This window comes from Bufo gargarizans, chromosome 9, assembly GCF_014858855.1.
Source record: "Bufo gargarizans isolate SCDJY-AF-19 chromosome 9, ASM1485885v1, whole genome shotgun sequence".
Classification (NCBI taxonomy): Eukaryota; Metazoa; Chordata; class Amphibia; order Anura; family Bufonidae; genus Bufo; species Bufo gargarizans.
This window is the reverse complement of record NC_058088.1, coordinates 196,642,660-196,664,708: the sequence shown is the minus strand read 5'-3', so window position 1 is coordinate 196,664,708 and position 22,049 is coordinate 196,642,660.

The window sequence follows — 22,049 nt, the reverse complement described above, 5'->3', positions numbered from 1 at the left end:
CTGCCCCCCACATTGTAGAATGAAGCTCGTCCGCCCCCCACATTGTAGAATGAAGCTCGTCCGCCCCCCACATAGTAGAATGAAGCTCGTCCGCCCCCCACATAGTAGAAGGAAGCTCGTCCGCCCCTCACATAATAGAAGGAAGCTCGTCCGCCCCCCACATAGTAGAAGGAAGCTCGTCCGCCCCCCACATTGTAGAATGAAGCTCGTCCGCCCCCCACATAGTACAATGAAGCTCGTCCACCCCCCGCATAGTAGAAGGAAGCTCGTCCGCCCTCCACATTGTAGAATGAAGCTCGTCCGCCCCCCACATAGTAGAATGAAGCTCGTCCGCCCCCCACATAGTAGAAGGAAGCTCGTCCGCCCCCACATAGTAGAATGAAGCTCGTCCGCCCCCCACATAGTAGAATGAAGCTCGTCCGCCCCCCACATAGTAGAATGAAGCTCGTCCGCCCCCCACATAGTAGAATGAAGCTCGTCCGCAGATTTATCACATCGATGCGCAGAGAAATCACAGTAACGAGGTGCGGGAGGCTGCATCAGTCCAGGAATGTATACAAGGACTACTACACCCAGCAGCCACACACAAAATATGCAGTACAGCTTCAAGGGGCCCTGAGGGTTCTCCCACACTGAAGCAGGGCTGACTTACATGCTTTACAGCCTCAGAAAAGTGGATGAGATTTTAATAAACCTTAATAAACCTCATCCACACTGCAGCACAGACGGACTTGTGGCGCTGTGTTTAACCCCTTCCAGTCAGTTTTCACCTTCCAGATGGAGCCTAGATTTGCAAATATGACGTGCGTCACTTTATGTGGTAATAACTATGGTACGCTTTTACTTCTGAGAACGCTTTCTCGTGACACAGGACTGGAGGCCTAGTGCTTTATACAGCACTGGCCGACAACTGCAGAGGCTCCGAGGTTCAATAGGAAACCTCCATTTCAGAAACCTCACCCCTCACAGAATGTATCCAAGGGTATTAGGAACATTTAGCAAAAGTTATTGCACAGCAGATGAGTGAAAGTTGCCATTTCAGATGCCGATATGTTGTGCCCAGCGTATGCCGGCGTGAATAGTGAGCCCTCTTTGTATTACGCTGTCTTGTGTTTTATGGGTTTTGTGTACAGCGTAATGCGGTCCCTTTCATTCTCTGGGTCAGTACAATCACAGCGATGCCACATGTGCAGTGCTTCTTGCGTTCTAATACTGAGAAAAATAAAAGCTATACTTAGAGCTGTGCGAGGGCTGATGTACTGTGGGGCGACCTGTACTTTTCACTGATACCATTTTGGGGCGTTACTGCGTTCCTATGGAGGCCTCGGATCGTTCAGGAGGTCCGAGGCTGCCGCACACACCACCCTCGCTCCTGGTTTTTGACCTTACTGATGCTATAGTCGCATTCGACCTGAGCGATTAAATGTGTGCGATCAACATAAAATGTCTTTAAATACCTGACCACCAACGTAAATGTATGTAAGGCAGTCTGGAGGGGGTTAAAGTGCGTCCAAAAAAAAACAAAACTGGAAAAACAGATGTCAAGGCAGCAAATGTACATTTATTAATTTTATATCTTTCATCAATATAAACCTATTTCATAACTCAAATCTTTTAGTGTAATTCGGGAGGTGACTGAACGCCATCTGGTGTCCGTCTGCGTTGCGTGCTCGGGGACCTGTGAGTGCAGCCTCACGGACAGCCCACCACCAGGCCTGAGCCAGGCAGACTTGTCAGATCCTCGGAGAAACGCCTTAATATTCTGCGGGGACGGTCCGCGTCGTTGGTAAACATTGCTGTCTCTGCCTCAGGTTCACAGGATGGCTGCAGAATTAAAATGTCATGTAATGGAAATCCGGAGCGCGGGGGACATATGGCCAGCCGTTATCGACAAACGCTAAGGCATAAAAACACAGTTAAAGCTAAAAGTTCTGACTTAGCAAAGTTCTTCATCTGTTCCTAAATGACATCGAAAAAATAAAGCATCTGGGACGAGGCCGCCATAGAATTCGCTGATTGGGGAGAAGGTGAAGAGGCTGAATGCTGATTTACGCGGCATGCTTAACATCGGCCCGTCCGAATTCTGCCCTCATCACCTCAACGGCACAGAGATCAACCGGAAAATGGCAGCGACAAGTCGCCGCAGCCAAGGGCTTGGTAAATGGGGGCAGAACGATTGTTCCTGATAATTGCCCAGCGCTCAAATAACGAACGACCATTAATTCGATTGACGGAGATCGCATCTTTTATGAAACCGTAAAAACTATTGCTTGCCAGCAGCGCGCCCCCCGTTGTCAGCATGTGGCTTGTCACGGAGACCGACTTCACGCAAACAGTTATGTCTGACCGGCTTGCTATATCGTCTGGCCCGTTTAAAAGGACCCTTATCTTACCAGCAGATTACTACAGCAGCAAAAGAAGCAGAACGGGAGGTGTCCTGACAAGGCCCGAGCCTTGGAACCGAGGACTTGAGCAATTCAGCTGCCATTGTCCAGGTGACCCCATAGAAAAGGCGGTCGCTGTTAGGACAGTAGATCCCAAGCAACCAGACGGTCAGACGTGTACAGAAGGAGCGAGACTCGGCATTAATAATCCGATGTATCTACACTTTGACTTCTGAGCGCTCTCTAAGGAGACGCCAGAAATGTTACTGTATCATTATTGCTATGGTCCAATAAAGGAGTTTCCCAGGTGCACTATGATCTCAGATCTGGTGCAGCGTTAGCTTAGGCGTTTGTTCAGGAGACGGCAGATTTATCACAGACAGCCTTCTGCAGCTGCCATGTACAGTGTAGTATACAAGCTGCAGGAGCCGAACATACTGCTGAAATGTTACTGTATCATTATTGCTACGGTCCAATAAAGGAGTTTCCCAGTTGCACTATGATCTCAGATCTGGTGCAGCGTTAGCTTAGGCGTTTGTTCAGGAGACGGCAGATTTATCACAGACAGCCTTCTGCAGCTGCCATGTACAGTGTAGTATACAAGCTGCAGGAGCCGAACATACTGCTGAAATGTTTTTAGCCCAAAGCACATGTAAATCAATAATTAAAGGTGTCTCGAAGTGAAGCTTGACGTTCCGGAGAAGAATGAACTGCCTAAACAGCAATATACAGCCGTGTGTTAATGAAACAGCTCCTCAGTGGTGAGAGCGATCCAAAAATACAGAAAGGCACCGGGGAGAGGTGTAAATGACCACAATCAATCAGCCGACCGCACGCTGCTGCTCACGGAGCCAGACCAAAAAACGGCAGGAAATCCAGAATCCCGTAGTGCTGTTACTGTATGGAATTTCTACTTAAGCATTTAACCAAAGATGAATTTGCAAATGCAAGCTTAGAATGCGAATGAGCGGGCAATAGGCGATACGGAGCTCATCGATCATGCAAACATAAAAACGGATTGTTCTGGCGTTGTGGTACATAAACATGAATCATTTGATGGATAGACGACTTGTAATCGCCATTACAGCGAGGGCCAATATGAAGATCCGTCTCCTTTGCACTTGCTGATTATTATAGTGCGGCACTGAGGGATTCCTGGGGAGACGCTGCTGTTGTTCGGGGGCGATCTTCTGGGTCTTTTATCTCCATTGCTTCTCGCAGCACATTTGTTAGTCAGCCATTTGCGCTCTCATTACACCTCTGCAAAGTGCTCTGTTCCCGAGACGCGGTGTAATAGTAAAAGTGTTATTGCTTAATCCTGATCAGTAAAAATCTGCTGCGCTCGCCGCTCCATTCTCCTTTGTTTGTCATCGCTCAGGACGCAGCCTGTCACCAGAAAACCAATACAAATCTCACTTTCCAGGCCTCTCTCCAGCAGCCAAATACGATTTTTTCCCCTTAATAAAAATGTCTCGCTCTATTCTTCACTTGCGCGGCTTGTGTCAGCTTTGGCGTATTGCAGGATTCCCAGGGGAAGAGTTTTCTCTATCCGAGTCTTCACTGACCTCTGGTGCTACAATTTAAACTGGTGACTGTATATTATACCTGAGCGGCGGCGGCGGCGGCTATCCTGCTGCATGGAGACTCGCAGGCGGCTCAATTACACTGCTGCACAGACAGGGGCCGGCATGTCCTGTACCCTGAAATATCAGCAGATAGGATTGTGCCAGTGGTAATTTACCGGGCTACGCCGCTCCATGTGTCCGATGACAAGCCGGGCCATGGGGCATTTCAGTTTAATATCTAGCAGATATATTTTTTGCATTTTCTGGTCAGACGAGGGTTCATCTCCAACAGTCTGCACTGACGACAGCAGGTCTGAAGGCTGCAATCAGGTTTTCACATTCAAACTGACTACAATTCTGCCTTCAGAAATGTTGTTTCTAAAATAATTATCAATGGCTCTAGCTTATGTGCCACATCTGTTAGAAGGAATCCACATCTGGTCTCTTCAGTGGCTCGGACTGCTGTTGTCCCACAGTGCTTTATACTGCAGCTCTGCTTTTTCATATTTGCTGCTGTGTATAAGCGCAAACTGATGAGGAAATCAGTGCATTTCAAGTGCATGGAGAGCAGATTTCCATGATAAACTACAGGTTTTTAGGAAACTGCTGCACACACACAGGGGCAAACGAGCCTCAATTACGGAAAGTGCTTTTTCAGAAATGCATGCTACAAGCATCCAGGTCCGCACGTCCATATATCGGTATCCATTACAATGGTCGTACAGATAATGATACTTTGACGGGTCCGCTGGTAATTGCCATGTGACTTGGACAAGATGGCTGTTTCCAACCAGAAGGCATTCTGCTCCACCGGTCAGTGCATGCTGTAGCGGTTACCCCCGGAGCGTAGAGGGGTGTCCACCGCTGGAGGGTGTCCTTTTCCCGATCATTGAGGAGTCTTCTCAGCATCCAGTAGTGATCCAAGGGAAGAAACTCTTACAAGCGCTAGTGTGATAGCTGTATATGTGTTACCCCCAATAAGAGACAAGACTAGATTGAGGTTGAAGAAGAACTCTCTTTATTGATGGCCAAGGCTCTGCCTTTTATGCAGGAGCACAAACTACAGCAACCAATCAATATACCGTAACAGATAACGCACTCACACACACTCACTCACTCACTTAGCTGAATGTCTGGAGGTGTGTCTACACCTATGTCCCCGATACACATAGATGTCTGCGTCCATTGTTAAGAGTAGGTCAGTCTTGTGGTTAGAGCAGACTGAATGTCTGGAGGTGTGTCTACACCTATGTCCCCGATACACATAGATGTCTGCGTCCATTGTTAAGAGTAGGTCAGTCTTGTGGTTAGAGCAGACCGAATGTCTGGAGGTGTGTCTACACCTATGTCCCTGATACACATAGATGTCTGCGTCCATTGTTAAGAGTAGGTCAGTCTTGTGGTTAGAGCAGACCGAATGTCTGGAGGTGTGTCTACACCTATGTCCCTGATACACATAGATGTCTGCGTCCATTGTTAAGAGTAGGTCAGTCTTGTGGTTAGAGCAGACTGAATGTCTGGAGGTGTGTCTACACCTATGTCCCTGATACACATAGATGTCTGCGTCCATTGTTAAGAGTAGGTCAGTCTTGTGGTTAGAGCAGACCGAATGTCTGGAGGTGTGTCTACACCTATGTCCCTGATACACATAGATGTCTGCGTCCATTGTTAAGAGTAGGTCAGTCTTGTGGTTAGAGCAGACTGAATGTCTGGAGGTGTGTCTACACCTATGTCCCCGATACACATAGATGTCTGCGTCCATTGTTAAGAGTAGGTCAGTCTTGTGGTTAGAGCAGACTGAATGTCTGGAGGTGTGTCTACACCTATGTCCCTGATACACATAGATGTCTGTGTCCATTGTTAAGAGTAGGTCAGTCTTGTGGTTAGAGCAGACTGAATGTCTGGAGGTGTGTCTACACCTATGTCCCTGATACACATAGATGTCTGCGTCCATTGTTAAGAGTAGGTCAGTCTTGTGGTTAGAGCAGACTGAATGTCTGGAGGTGTGTCTACACCTATGTCCCCGATACACATAGATGTCTGCGTCCATTGTTAAGAGTAGGTCAGTCTTGTGTTTAGAGCAGACTGAATGTCTGAAGGTGTGTCTACACCTATGTCCCCGATACACATAGATGTCTGCGTCCATTGTTAAGAGTAGGTCAGTCTTGTGGTTAGAGCAGACTGAATGTCTGGAGGTGTGTCTATACCTATGTCCCCGATACACATAGATGTCTGCGTCCATTGTTAAGAGTAGGTCAGTCTTGTGGTTAGAGCAGACTGAATGTCTGGAGGTGTGTCTACACCTATGTCCCCGATACACATAGATGTTTGCATCCATTGTTAAGAGTAGGTCAGTCTTGTGGTTAGAGCAGACTGAATGTCTGGAGGTGTGTCTACACCTATGTCCCCGATACACATAGATGTCTGCGTCCATTGTTAAGAGTAGGTCAGTCTTGTGGTTAGAGCAGACTGAATGTCTGGAGGTGTGTCTACACCTATGTCCTTGATACACATAGATGTCTGCGTCCATTGTTAAGAGTAGGTCAGTCTTGTGGTTAGAGCAGACTGAATGTCTGGAGGTGTGTCTACACCTATGTCCCCGATACACATAGATGTCTGCGTCCATTGTTAAGAGTAGGTCAGTCTTGTGGTTAGAGCAGACTGAATGTCTGGAGGTGTGTCTACACCTATGTCCCCGATACACATAGATGTCTGCGTCCATTGTTAAGAGTAGGTCAGTCTTGTGGTTAGAGCAGACCGAATGTCTGGAGGTGTGTCTACACCTATGTCCCTGATACACATAGATGTCTGCGTCCATTGTTAAGAGTAGGTCAGTCTTGTGGTTAGAGCAGACTGAATGTCTGGAGGTGTGTCTACACCTATGTCCCCGATACACATAGATGTCTGCGTCCATTGTTAAGAGTAGGTCAGTCTTGTGGTTAGAGCAGACTGAATGTCTGGAGGTGTGTCTACACCTATGTCCCTGATACACATAGATGTCTGTGTCCATTGTTAAGAGTAGGTCAGTCTTGTGGTTAGAGCAGACTGAATGTCTGGAGGTGTGTCTACACCTATGTCCCTGATACACATAGATGTCTGCGTCCATTGTTAAGAGTAGGTCAGTCTTGTGGTTAGAGCAGACTGAATGTCTGGAGGTGTGTCTACACCTATGTCCCCGATACACATAGATGTCTGCGTCCATTGTTAAGAGTAGGTCAGTCTTGTGTTTAGAGCAGACTGAATGTCTGAAGGTGTGTCTACACCTATGTCCCCGATACACATAGATGTCTGCGTCCATTGTTAAGAGTAGGTCAGTCTTGTGGTTAGAGCAGACTGAATGTCTGGAGGTGTGTCTAGACCTATGTCCCCGATACACATAGATGTCTGCGTCCATTGTTAAGAGTAGGTCAGTCTTGTGGTTAGAGCAGACTGAATGTCTGGAGGTGTGTCTACACCTATGTCCCCGATACACATAGATGTCTGCATCCATTGTTAAGAGTAGGTCAGTCTTGTGGTTAGAGCAGACTGAATGTCTGGAGGTGTGTCTACACCTATGTCCCCGATACACATAGATGTCTGCGTCCATTGTTAAGAGTAGGTCAGTCTTGTGGTTAGAGCAGACTGAATGTCTGGAGGTGTGTCTACACCTATGTCCCCGATACACATAGATGTCTGCGTCCATTGTTAAGAGTAGGTCAGTCTTGTGGTTAGAGCAGACTGAATGTCTGGAGGTGTGTCTACACCTATGTCCCCGATACACATAGATGTTTGCATCCATTGTTAAGAGTAGGTCAGTCTTGTGGTTAGAGCAGACTGAATGTCTGGAGGTGTGTCTACACCTATGTCCCTGATACACATAGATGTCTGCGTCCATTGTTAAGAGTAGGTATCCAAGGCCCTGGCTAAAAACCATATTTAAAACAGGGAGATCTGTTACACATGTATTACACACGACTCCTGTGCAGATGGAAAACAATTAGCTAAAAATTTCCCACAATGCAAGGCGTGTATTAAATCTTATTGATTTCTGCAACAGTCTTAATAATTTTTCCATTCGAAAACCATCTCGTTTGCAGCAAAATATCTCTGAGCGTGTGAAGTCTTCAGATAAATGTGTGGATAATAAAGATGGCGACACTCTGGGGAAATCTTTACATCCATGGCCCCTCTAAGGAATATTATATATGTATAACAAGCAGGGGGTTCGCTGGGGCTGCCTCCTTATTTGCATTGAAGGCCGTGGAAATAATGACACCATTAACCACATACAGGCACGTATAGGACGGTATGCACTTACACAGACGTTACTGTGGGATCTGCTCTTCATCTTTCAGATCTTCTAAATAATGCAGGCTGCTTCTAAGTGTTATTCTAGGTTTTATTCTGCTTTCCGAGATGAACGCAGCCATTTTTACAGTAATTTTACCCTTAATAAATAAACAATGCAGATTTTCCGCATGCTCCTAAAAGCCGGGGACAAACACATCTCCATTAGGAAGGCATTAGACGCTTTATTAGTGCTGGAGCGCTGGACCCGCACCTGTCCTAGCAATATACCCACAAGCATCAATGTGTCGCAGCCTGTACACCTGCCTCACTAGACGTTCTTACTTTTAGTGCAAATGGACATTACACAGAACTGCCGAACTGTATGTGGTGCAAACATGAAAGCTGTTTATAGCTACAGCTGCAACTAAAGCCAATGCAGCCATTAACTCCAGGTCGGTATTATTAGCGAGCAGTCTGTGTGCAGAGAGCGGGGGGGCTGTCATCACACAGATTTCATACCGCTAGAAGCCTGGCTGCAGATGATTGTCCCAGTTACACGCTCCCTGAGCTGCCTATTTATAAAAGTGTCCACGATCGGCGGCGGCTCATATAACCGGATTGATGGAAGAGATGTCTGGGCAGCGTATAGCAGGGTCTGGCGTTATGCTACATGAAGGAACACTGAACAGAATCAGAACAGGACTACTTTTTCCACCACAAAAAAAAAGTTGCCGCCAAAATGTTCCCAACAAACAAAGACTTTACTGCTGCTAAGTGCTTGGCGCACAGATGAAGCTCCTGCGCTGCATTTAATATTTATGAACTTGCTTTTTGTAACCTCTGATAAAATTACTATTGCACATATTTTCGACTAAGCGGTGCAGCGTGCACTCCCGCTATCCTTAGTGCACTGCTCCCCCGGTGCACTGACACACCGCTGACCTGTACGGCACAGGCACACAATCTACAGCCGCATCATAAAGAGAAAACCTAGCAATTACCATCTTTTTCAAATGGCACAATTCCATATTGCTCTCTTTTGCCCTGTATTTTTCCTACACGAGAAAAGACAATTTTCTCTCCGATCGGCGGCTCCCAAGTGTTTCACTAAAAATAATAATTTTAATAACGGTAGAGAAACCCAATATTAAAGAAAGTAGTAAAAAATGACTTCTTACAGTCAGACGTTATATAGTTGTTTGGTTGTAGTCAATAGCAAAGTAAAGGAAGGAAGTCTGCAGATGTCCTGACCTCATAATTCATGTAGGAGAACAGCAGCACTGTAAAGTATAGAGGTAGATAACATGATGCATGAAAACAGCACAATCAAATTTTCATGCCGTACACAAATTTCTGTTCTCCTATAAAAGCTTCTAAAGAGAAAGCAAAAACAATCTTGCTGTACTAATGGAATAACTGGGACACTACGAGCCCTCCTATTCTGTATCTGACCCTACATTGCCGGCCCTTCTATTCTGTATCTGACCTTACACTGCCGCCCTCCTATTCTGTATCTGACCCTACATTGCTGACCCTCCTATTCTGTATCTGACCTTACACTGCCGCCCTCCTATTCTGTATCTGACCCTACACTGCCGCCCTCCTATTCTGTATCTGACCTTACACTGCCGCCCTCCTATTCTGTATCTGACCCTACACTGCCGCCCTCCTATTCTGTATCTGACCTTACACTGCCGCCCTCCTATTCTGTATCTGACCCTACACTGCTGACCCTCCTATTCTGTATCTGACCTTACACTGCCGCCCTCCTATTCTGTATCTGACCCTACACTGCCGGCCCTCCTATTCTGTATCTGACCCTACACTGCTGGCCCTCCTATTCTGTATCTGACCCTACACTGCCGGCCCTCCTATTCTGTATCTGACCCTACATTACCGGCCCTTCTATTCTGTATCTGACCTTACACTGCCGCCCTCCTATTCTGTATCTGACCCTACACTGCCGCCCTCCTATTCTGTATCTGACCCTACACTGCTGACCCTCCTATTCTGTATCTGACCTTACACTGCCGCCCTCCTATTCTGTATCTGACCCTACACTGCCGCCCTCCTATTCTGTATCTGACCCTACACTGCCGGCCCTCCTATTCTGTATCTGACCCTACATTACCGGCCCTTCTATTCTGTATCTGACCTTACCCTGCCGCCCTCCTATTCTGTATCTGACCCTACACTGCCGCCCTACTATTCGGTGTCTGCCCCTACACTGCCGCCCTCCTATTCTGTCTCTGACCTTACACTGCCGGCCCTCCTATTCTGTATCTGACCCTACATTGCCGGCCCTCCTATTCTGTATCTGACCCTACACTGCCGGCCCTCCTATTCTGTATCTGACCCTACATTTCCAGCCCTCCTATTCTGTATCTGACCCTACATTGCCGGCCCTCCTATTCTGTATCTGACCCTACACTGCTGGCCCTCCTATTCTGTATCGGACCCTACACTGCTGACCCTCTTATTCTGTATCTGACCCTACATTGCCGGCCCTCCTATTCTGTATCTGACCCTACACTGCCGCCCTCCTATTCTGTATCTGACCCTACATTGCCGGCCCTCCTATTCTGTATCTGACCCTACACTGCCGGCCGTCCTATTCTGTATCTGACCCTACATTTCCAGCCCTCCTATTCTGTATCTGACCCTACATTGCCGGCCCTCCTATTCTGTATCTGACCCTACACTGCTGGCCCTCCTATTCTGTATCGGACCCTACACTGCTGACCCTCTTATTCTGTATCTGACCCTACATTGCCGGCCCTCCTATTCTGTATCTGACCCTACACTGCCGCCCTCCTATTCTGTATCTGACCCTACATTGCCGGCCCTCCTATTCTGTATCTGACCCTACATTACCGGCCCTTCTATTCTGTATCTGACCTTACACTGCCGCCCTCCTATTCTGTATCTGACCCTACACTGCCGCCCTACTATTCGGTGTCTGCCCCTACACTGCCGCCCTCCTATTCTGTCTCTGACCTTACACTGCCGGCCCTCCTATTCTGTATCTGACCCTACATTGCCGGCCCTCCTATTCTGTATCTGACCCTACACTGCCGGCCCTCCTATTCTGTATCTGACCCTACATTTCCAGCCCTCCTATTCTGTATCTGACCCTACATTGCTGGCCCTCCTATTCTGTATCTGACCCTACACTGCTGGCCCTCCTATTCTGTATCTGACCTTACACTGCTGGCCCTCCTATTCTGTATCTGACCCTACATTGCCGGCCCTCCTATTCTGTATCTGACCCCCAGTGAAACATTCAGATATCCTACAGTTTTGGGACTACAGCTCCTGTGCAGACCTATAAGTCTCCATGGTTAAAGACTACATACAACCCCGTGTAGTTCGATCCTGTAGTCATCCCCTGGGGCAGGTTACGGAGAGATGAGACAGAGGATCATTTTAGGAATAAAGTGCATAGGGTTTGGGTGACGTTTGTAACCATGGAAACACATAGCTCTGCATATCAGCTGCACACACAGTCCTGATTTTTTAATCTACAATTTTTGCAAAATTGTTTAATCTTCTTTATTTCAGATGCACCGAACTGATGCAAAAATCCATAAAACAATTTTAGGAACTTTAGTAGAACTTCATGGCCAGCCTAGCACACAGCACCAGACAATGGCTGCATCTGTCAATCAGAGCTTGCTCCGCCCACTCCCCCCACTGAACGCTATATACCAGGTGCATGTTGTGTGAAGTCACGTACAGGGTTTATGAACATTTTACACTGAACTGCTCATAAGTAAAGGGTTAAGGGGAAGCGTAGACGGCAAAGCCTTTCATTTATAATCCCCGGATACACAAGTGAATAGATCTGTATGAAGACTGACAGGGGACGGTGCTCAGAATACAGCGGCAGTGCTAGAGATACCCTGCAGTAAGCGGTCCACAGGCTTAGCTATATATATGGAGAAAGTGCTAGGAGAGCGGCTCCGAGCCATTAGACGCCTTTACAGAACATCAACACCGGCATATCTCATAAATTCAAGCTTTTATCTGCTCCATTCCAGAAGAATAATGAAAATACTGCCGTCAGCACATACAGGTAGAGCCCATTTATTATAGACTTATGGCGCACCTGAGTGGCTGACACGCAGAGCATTGCAGGGCGGTTAGTACGGTGCGATCCAGCGTGTCCTAATTGCGCCATTTGTCTAACATAAGGGCGCTTTATCTGCAGAAGTCTTCATGAGGATGACCGCATGCTGAGGGTAGGAAGGAAACGCATTTGTGTCCGTTTCCCGAGACTTACATCCATTTTACACAGTGATTGCTTTTATCCAATGCGAATAGCAGCAAGATTTACCAACCGGAATCTGCAGCGCTCACATTTGTGATTTGAAGGGGTTCTCTGGGCATTTTAGGAAATCAGTCCCACATACTGTCCTGTGGAAGAAAGATCATTTAGCTAATACTTACCCGGTTCCTCGCTCCACTGATGCGGCCATCTTTACTGCACACACACAGGTTGCAGGCTCTTCTGCTCGGGTCCCAACCAGATGTATGCCCTTTGCTTCCTCTTCATTCGCAGCCAATACGCTACAGCACCCACGTTGACAGCCAATACGCTAGAGCACCCACGTTGACAGCCAATACGCTAGAGCGCCCACGTTGACAGCCAATACGCTAGAGCACCCACGTTGACAGCCAATACGCTAGAGCGCCCACGTTGACAGCCAATACGCTAGAGCACCCACGTTGACAGCCAATACGCTAGAGCACCCACGTTGACAGCCAATACGCTAGAGCGCCCACGTTGACAGCCAATACACTAGAGCACCCACATTGACAGCCAATATGCTACAGCACCCACGTTGACAGCCAATACGCTAGAGCACCCACGTTGACAGCCAATACGCTAGAGCGCCCACGTTGACAGCCAATACACTAGAGCACCCACATTGACAGCCAATATGCTACAGCACCCACGTTGACAGCCAATACGCTAGAGCACCCACGTTGACAGCCAATACGCTAGAGCGCCCACGTTGACAGCCAATACGCTAGAGCGCCCACGTTGACAGCCAATACACTAGAGCACCCACATTGACAGCCAATACGCTAGAGCACCCACATTGACAGCCAATACACTAGAGCACCCACATTGACAGCCAATATGCTACAGCACCCACGTTGACAGCCAATACGCTAGAGCACCCACGTTGACAGCCAATACGCTAGAGCGCCCACGTTGACAGCCAATACGCTAGAGCGCCCACGTTGACAGCCAATACACTAGAGCACCCACATTGACAGCCAATACGCTAGAGCACCCACATTGACAGCCAATACTCTAGAGCGCCCACGTTGACAGCCAATACGCTAGAGCACCCACGTTGACAGCCAATATGCTAGAGCACCCACGTTGACAGCCAATACGCTAGAGCACCCACGTTGACAGCCAATACGCTAGAGCACCCACGTTGACAGCCAATACGCTAGAGCACCCATGTTGACAGCCAATACGCTAGAGCACCCACATTGACAGCCAATACGCTAGAGCACCCACATTGACAGCAATACGCTAGAGCACCCATGTTTACAGCCAATACGCTAGAGCACCCACGTTGACAGCAATACGCTAGAGCACCCATGTTTACAGCCAATACGCTAGAGCACCCACGTTGACAGCCAATACGCTAGAGCACCCATGTTTGCAGCCAATACGCTAGAGCACCCACGTTGACAGCCAATACGCAAGAGCACCCACGTTGACAGCCAATACGCTAGAGCACCCACGTTGACAGCCAATACGTTAGAGCACCCACGTTGACAGCCAATACGCAAGAGCACCCACGTTGACAGCCAATACGCTAGAGCACCCACATTGACAGCCAATACGCTAGAGCACCCATGTTGACAGCCAATACGCTAGAGCACCCACGTTGACAGCCAATACGCAAGAGCACCCACGTTGACAGCCAATACGCTAGAGCACCCACGTTGACAGCCAATATGCTAGAGCACCCACGTTGACAGCCAATATGCTAGAGCACCCATGTTGACAGCCAATACGCTAGAGCACCCACATTGACAGCCAATACGCTAGAGCACCCACGTTGACAGCCAATACGCTAGAGCACCCAAGTTTTCCATTTTTGCAATAACAGTAAGCCGCTTTCCAGTGCAGGTTAATCGCATTTAGAGATGAGCAAATTTCATATTTTTAAATTCGTTCGCACTTCCTTTGTTGGTTAAAGGTGAATTGCGTTTATAGATTCCGTTACCATGGACCATAACGCATTTCTATGATGGAATGCATAACGGAATGCCTTTAGAGCAGTGTTTCCCAACCAGTGTGCCTCCAGCTGTTGCAAAACTACAACTCCCAGCATGCCTGCACAGCCAAAGGCTGTCCAGGAATGCTGGGAGTTGTAGTTTTGCAACAGCTGGAGGCACACTGGTTGGGAAACACTGCTTTAGAGGACTCCCCTGCATAACGGAAACTGGACGGATCTGTGTTGCAGCCCATAGACTTCTATTATAACGGAATGCCTCTAAAGGCATAGAATTGCGTTATGGTCCGTGGTAACAGAATCCATAACGCAATTCACCTTTAACCAACAAAGGAAGTGTGAATGAATTCATAAGCGGAAATTCTCTTATCTCTAATCGCATTTCCAATTAAGCTCTTATCTCCCCAACTGCTGGCCCATCTGGAATCCCAGGGCTGCCGTGTCCGAGGAGAGAATAAGTGGAGAGGGGACATTCTGGACATAGGTGCGGGTCCGGGAGGTGCTACCTGCACCCTGTGGATAGACCATAAATGCCCAAGATGGGAATAGCCCGTTAACTAAGCTGGTAGGGTACAATTACATCGAAAAATCTGAAGCAGATCTTGATAAAAATCTGCCCAAAATAGGCTTTTTCACGGTGGCATTGATGGAGGAATCACAGCAGGTCTTCCACTGCTTTCAACCTAAAAAGCTGCACCAGTCAGTTTCCACAGCGTGCAAATGAAATTTCTGAAATCTCCTCCACTTTTGCTGGTACTGTAAATGCTGCGTATTTACCGCAAGCAATTCTGCTGCAAAGAGTCCACAGCATTTACCCCATGCATGGCTGTCACCTTAGGGTGGTGTCTGTGGACAAGCTTACGGACCGTTATAACAGCAAATAGCAGAACTGTGACTGCAGATGGGGCAGGCAGTAACACAGGATCATTATGGCGGTATGATACCGTACTGTGTACTTCAGGGTCTAGGATTCTGAAACTGATAAATATTACTCCACTGAACTCTGTAGACATTGTGCAATTCATCAATGTGTGGGTCTGATAATCCAGGTCCCAGATGCAGCATACGTGTGCGAGTCTCCCGCCTGCCGTCTGCCATGCATGTCCTTGTCCCTGGGTTCATATTTCTTCGAGTTTTCCACGCGGGTGAAATGCGCGAGGTGAACGCATTGCACCCGCACTGATTCCGGAACCATTCATTTATATGCGGCTGTTCACATGAGCGGTTATTTTCACGCATCACTTGTGCGTTGCGTGAAAATCGCAGCATGCTCTATCGCAAGCAAGTGCGGATGAGGTGCGATTTTCACGCACGGTTGCTAGGAGACGATCGGGATGGGGACCTGATCTTTATTATTTTCCCTTATAACATGGTTATAAAGGAAAATAATAGCATTCTGAATACAGAATGTATAGTAAAATAGGCCTGGAGGGGTTAAAAAATAAATAAACTCACCTCATCCGCTTGTTTGCGCAGCCCGGCTTGTCTTCTTTCTTCTTCTTTGATGACCTGGGAGAAAAGGACCTTTGGTGACATCACTGCGCTCATCACATGGTCCATCACCATAGTGATGGACCATGTGACTGACCATGTGATGAGCGCAGTGACGTCTCCCAGGTCCTCAAAGAAGAAGAAAGAAGACAATGCCGGCTGCACGAAGTGGATGAGGTGAGTTTAATTTTAATTTTATTTTTTTAACCCCTCCATCCCTAATTTACTTAGCATTCTGTATTAAGAATGCTATTATTTTCCCTTATAACCATGTTATAAGTGAAAATAATCAAATTTACACAACACAATCCCGAACCCGAACTTCAGTGAAGAAGTCCATGTTTGGGTCTGGGTACCACATTCAGTCTTTTCTCACTCGCGTGCAAAATGCATTGCACTTGTGCGGAAAAAACTGAATAATGCAACGCAATCGCATACAATACTCACCCCACTCGCAGGCAAAATCACACGATTTTCCCGCGACGCACCCGCATCCTATCCAGCCCTCACACGCGACGCCCGTGTGAAAGAGGCCTTAGGCCTCTCACACACGAGTGAGTTTTCTGTCCGGATGGGATACGGACAGCATCCGGACTGAATCCCAACCCCACAGAAACAAATGGAGTTGCATGAAAAACTGAAGGCACCCAGATGCAACGCGTTTTTCTCCGATAGTTTTTTAGGAGATGTTGGGGGTCATCAGTTTCTGGACTAAAAATGTCACATGATGCCCTTTTCAAAGCCCCGAGCGACAATATTTTGACGTACGGGCCTTTTTGTGCCGTGTTCGACACATAGGATTTACCAAATGTTAAATTTGGCAGGGGCCGGTGTAGATTGTCTGCCAGGCGCACAGACTGCTGAAGGTGTGCCTAGTTTCTGATGAGGTGCATGCCTGGTCATAAATTAGGCACATCTTCTTCGAGCAAAGCCAGCACAAAAGGGAGTAAAAGACAGGGGTAAAAGCTGGTCTTTGCAAATGACCCCCGTTGCGTGTTATTCTTCAGTTTTTCTTCACACGTGAAAAACACATCAAAAACAGATTGCATTCACATGAAATCACAAGAACTCAAAAGAACGTATCACATTTGCAGAAACACTGAAGCAAACTAAAGGGAAACTCTTTCGGTCTTTCAGTAATAGAGCATGAGTTCTGCATCGCTTGTGTGAAAGAGGCCTTAGGGCAGGTTCACGCAAGGGATTTTTGGCTCAGGTTTTAGTGTGGATCCGACTTCAAAAACTGTTCTAAAAATGCACTGAAACCACCTTCCACTGTTTTCAATGGGAGACCGCTCTGCAGTTCATTCGGCCGAGGATTTGGCTCAAGCGTTTTTCCAAAGAACGTACGTATCCATTGTCAGCGCGGTTACTGTGTGGACACCTCAGAAAGCTAAAGCGGGAGCCTGCTTGCTGTTTAGCACCATTCAAAATGAAAGCCCACAGCAGAAACTGTAGTGGTTTCTGCCGTGGGCTATGCTGTTGATTTTGATAAGGCCAAAATCCGTCGTGTGAGCCTACCCTTCAAATACTTGTTGTTTAGCAATTACAAGCCTTTCACTTGTCAGTAGGAACTCGGTGTACTCTGCACGGAGGGGAAGGAATGCAGAACGGTGCTGAATCCACGCGAGATGCCCGAGCAGCTGTGTATCTGTGCCTTCGGTGAGAGGGCCCCAGGGTTCCCCGGAGGGGGAACTACAAATTAGTGAGCAGCTCTGCCTGGTGCCTTCATGCATCCTTTCTGCATGGGGGTCCAGGAAGTTACTGGTGTGCTGGTTCCTATGTTTGGTGTTTGTACTGTTTCCTGTTTGGTGTGTGGGCTCCAGTACATATGCACTGGTTCCAGTCGTGTGGCTGCGGCAGGTAAGTGTGTTGTTCTGGTTCTTACCTGCCGATCAGGTAGCTGTTCATGGTCTAGGCCGGGTGAGATTCCTGTTCTTCTGTATCTTGGAGGAACAGGTTGTCTCATGCTCTTTCATTATTTGTAGGGCTGTTCAGGGATTCCAGGGTGCAAGGTTCCTGGGTATGAGTCGTCCTACCATCTGGGTCCGTTCATACGGTGTGAGGAGTCAGGGCCAGGATTAGGGTGGCTGTAGGAGGTGACCTGCTCCCTTTTTCCTGTGTCCAGGCCTAGTTGCTCTTCCCGGTTCCCATTGGTGTTCGGTGGGGGGGGGGAACCGTGACACATTCAGAATCGTTGTTTTTGGGCTGTTTAGACTGCACAATCTGCTGCCCAGAAACAATGATTGGTGGTGCCTGCATGAACAACAGGATCACCCAATGAACAAGCGTTTTGGTCATTTATTGGGCGATCGGCAGCACATTTAGATGGGCAGATTGTCGGGGACAAGCGTTCACAGGAACAGTCGTTCTCAATTTTCTGCCCAAAAATCGGACAGTCTAAATCTACCTTTATTAAGCCACCAGCTACCAATGTGCCAAGGACATGACACAGAGTTTTACACTGGATTTGGCTAATTTATGACGAGTTGTGAGTCTCGGCAGTCGGTGCGCCTGGAGTGAAAGCTACTTCCCTGACCGGAGTAGTTTTATGCCTGTTCCAAGGTGTAAAAGATGGTAAATTTGTCAGAGCCAAAGTTCCGTCCTCGGCAACTCCAAAGTGGCGAGGACTTTGCAAAAACAACCATGTGCCAAAATATTATTGCACTGGAGTTAAAAAAAAGTTGCCTGCCTATGAGAGGGCATCTGCTGATCCTCTGCCTCTCTCGGGGAAGAGGGTGCTCATCTTGAGAGAGGTCACACAATCACAGATCCATTGTGAATAGATGGAAGCTAATATCAGGTCACAGGGAGCCCCAGCAGCACAGAGTATTTCAGGTATGCTGATGACTGAAGCATGAGAACAGCACATTTTCACCCAACTTGTCCACATTACTGCTGCCCAGTAATAACATCTACACCCACACACAAGGCAGGCTAAGTAATGCATGTTTCTAGTAACGGCAATTATTGGACGCACTGAATGAACATGGAGACAAAAGAATGAAATTTGTCTCAATCATCACTTACTGCGGTCATTTTTTGGACGTGTACGAAGCAAACAGCGAGGATGCTACACAAACCACTCGGAGAGAAAAGGGAGATCTGTAGGGAGCAGAATTTATCAGATATGCGCCAAACTGTGAAATAGCCGGGCAGATGTCCATAACCGCTGTCACCCGGAGCTTCAGGAGCTCCAGAGAAACGTCATATTTACGGCTTGGTCCGACCAGGAGGCACGGTCCACACGGTCCGACATAAGGAACAAAGCCTCATAGATGGGAGGGTAGCAGAACGTTTCATTACACAATAACTCGCCATCATTTACATAAACCAGAATGCGCTTTTAGACTTAGGGAGCGGCATTCCCAACACGAGCAGCTGATCCAGACTGTGCCCATATTATGCCAGTATACTTTGCATGGAGGCCATGTATTTTTTACTACTGGGAGAATATGGCATCTGGATGCATCATCTGCTCTCACACAGCTGTGGTCGCAGATCCCTGTACACACACTATGGGGGATATTTATTAAAAGGACGACATTTCACACGTAAAAACCCTACTGGCGAAAGATCCAACCAATTTATTAAAAGGTGCGCACTTCTTAAGAGATTTGTCACATCTTCTGCTGTCCATGTGCAGTAGGCCACGATACGGGTATTTAATGTTCTATATTTGTTTGTGACGCCAATTGCAGCGTGCGCAGGGCACTACCCAGGGCCCTTTCAAGGTGTTATAACGCACGTCCCAGATTTGGAATGCCAGAGTGGTGTAATGGCCTATAATGTCTCTGTAGGATTGTGATAATTGTGTCAACGATGTCTCCTACCTGGGTACGGCCGGACTCCTGGCTCACGGCTCACTTGCAATACATTTTAGTGTAGTGATAGGAGGAGTAATAGAGGCATTTTTGCAGCAGAAATGATGTCCAGACCTTTAGATGAAGTTCAAACTTTTCTTTACTGAAGATAACTAAATGATTTTCCTATTTCATGACGTAAAGTCATAGTTTTATTAAAGACACGGAGGCGAGTATTGCTATCTCCTTCTTTACTTCCACCAATAGCAGCAAAGGAAAAATTAACATAATCAAAACAACCAAGGACCCTCCCCTGACAGATCCTATAATAAGCAGTGTCCTCTTCATAACTTCCTCTTTCTTTGAATCCACGACACCAACCGCCAACCATAACCGAAAACGAATCGAACTGGAAACCGGAACCGACACGGCCCCTTCTGGTCCCTCCGACTGAAGAACTCAAGCCAACATGGCTAACATCTCAGGAAACCCGGAACAACACGGAACGCCATCTGCCAAGGAGTTCTCAACCTGAAACAGAACAAATAATATAGCCAGTGTAAGCACATGGGTACGAAATGCGCAATCTCGACCCTATAACGGTCGCACATCAAAAAGGTCGCCGAAACAACCATAATAAAACTGAACGGCAAAACGTCATAAATAACAATAAAAGACAGTCAAACAGTCAATAACAATAATGCCATAACAATAGGGGGGGCAAGAGAAACCTAGGGCGGGCAATACTCGCCTCCGTGTCTTTAATAAAACTATGACTTTACGTCATGAAATAGGAAAATCATTTAGTTTTACAGCAAGACACGGAGGCTTCGTATTGCAAGTTCAAAGCTGCTCAATAATAGCTGAAAACACGTGAGTAGGAGGACGGAAATAAAATTCTGTGAACGTCGTGGCCCTAGACCAGTCAGCCAGACGCAGAATGTCCTCCAACCGAGCCCCCGAAACTGCCAGGGCAGTAGCAGCCGCGCCCCTGGCCGAGTGAGCGGTAAAGATCGTCGTATCAATCCCGGAAAGGGACATGACCCACTTCATCCATCGCGCCAAAGTAGGACTGGTCACCGGGCCAAAGGGATGGCGAATAGAGAGGAAAAGCTGCGGAGTGTCCGCAGAACGGTGAGACCGAGTGCGCAACTCATACTCCCGCAGGCACACCACAGGACAGAGCGCCGGAGAAGACGGAAAACTGGGATAGGACACCGACCGAATATTGGTCTTGGTACGCCGTGTGATGTTAAAAGTAACACCCTCGGGCGTAAAGGACCTGGCATCATGATCCAGAGCCCTAACATCTGAGACCCTCTTACAGGAAATCAGGCAAAAAAGAGTCAGCAATTTGGCCGAAAGCTGACGGAGGGAAAGAGACGCGTTGTCGGGCCAGGAAGAGAGAAAAGACAGGACCAGGGAGACATCCCACGTAGCGGTGAAACGCGGCCGAGGAGGCCGAGCCAAACGCGAGCCACGTAAAAGCCGAGACACCAAAGGGTGTTGACCAGCAGGAACGCCATCAAAACCCTGATGAGTCGAGGAAATCGCGGAACGGAACAAATTGATGGTCCGATAAGCTTTCCCTGCTTCAAAAAGAGACGTCAGGAATTGCAATAAATGGGTCACAGACGCCGAAACGGGATCCAGGTCCCGTTCCATGCACCAGCCAACCCAAGATCTCCAAGCTGCCCGGTAAGATTTTCGGGTGCCGGGAGCCCAAGCGTTGTCCAGGAGGCGTCTAGTTGCCTCCGAAACTCCCTCGACCTCGCCTGGAGTCCTGAGATTCGGCACGCCAGAAGCTGAAGGGAGCCGTCGACCAGGAGGGGATGCGGGGCACCCAGCGGGTCCCGGAGGAGATCCGTCCGCGTCGGGAGTAGGAGAGGCACATCCACCAGGAGTTCCAGGATAATCGGGTACCAGGCCTGAGACCCCCAGAAGGGAATCACCACCACCAATTCCGCCGCCTGACGACGAGTCTGTAACAGCATCCTCGGAATCATGGCGAACGGCGGAAATGCGTAATGTAGGGCTGCAGACCAGTCCTGGAGAAACGCATCCACCGCCTCTGCCGCCGGATCCGGACGCCAGCTGAAGAACCTGGGCAGGTGAGCGTTGAGACGGGACGCGAAGAGGTCTATGGAACAAGGACCCCAGATGTCCGAGATCATGGAGAACATCTCCGGATTCAACCTCCAGTCGCTGCCGTCCGTGAAATATCGGGAGCTCCAATCCGCTCGGTAGTTGTGGAGACCCGGAAGGTACTCCGCT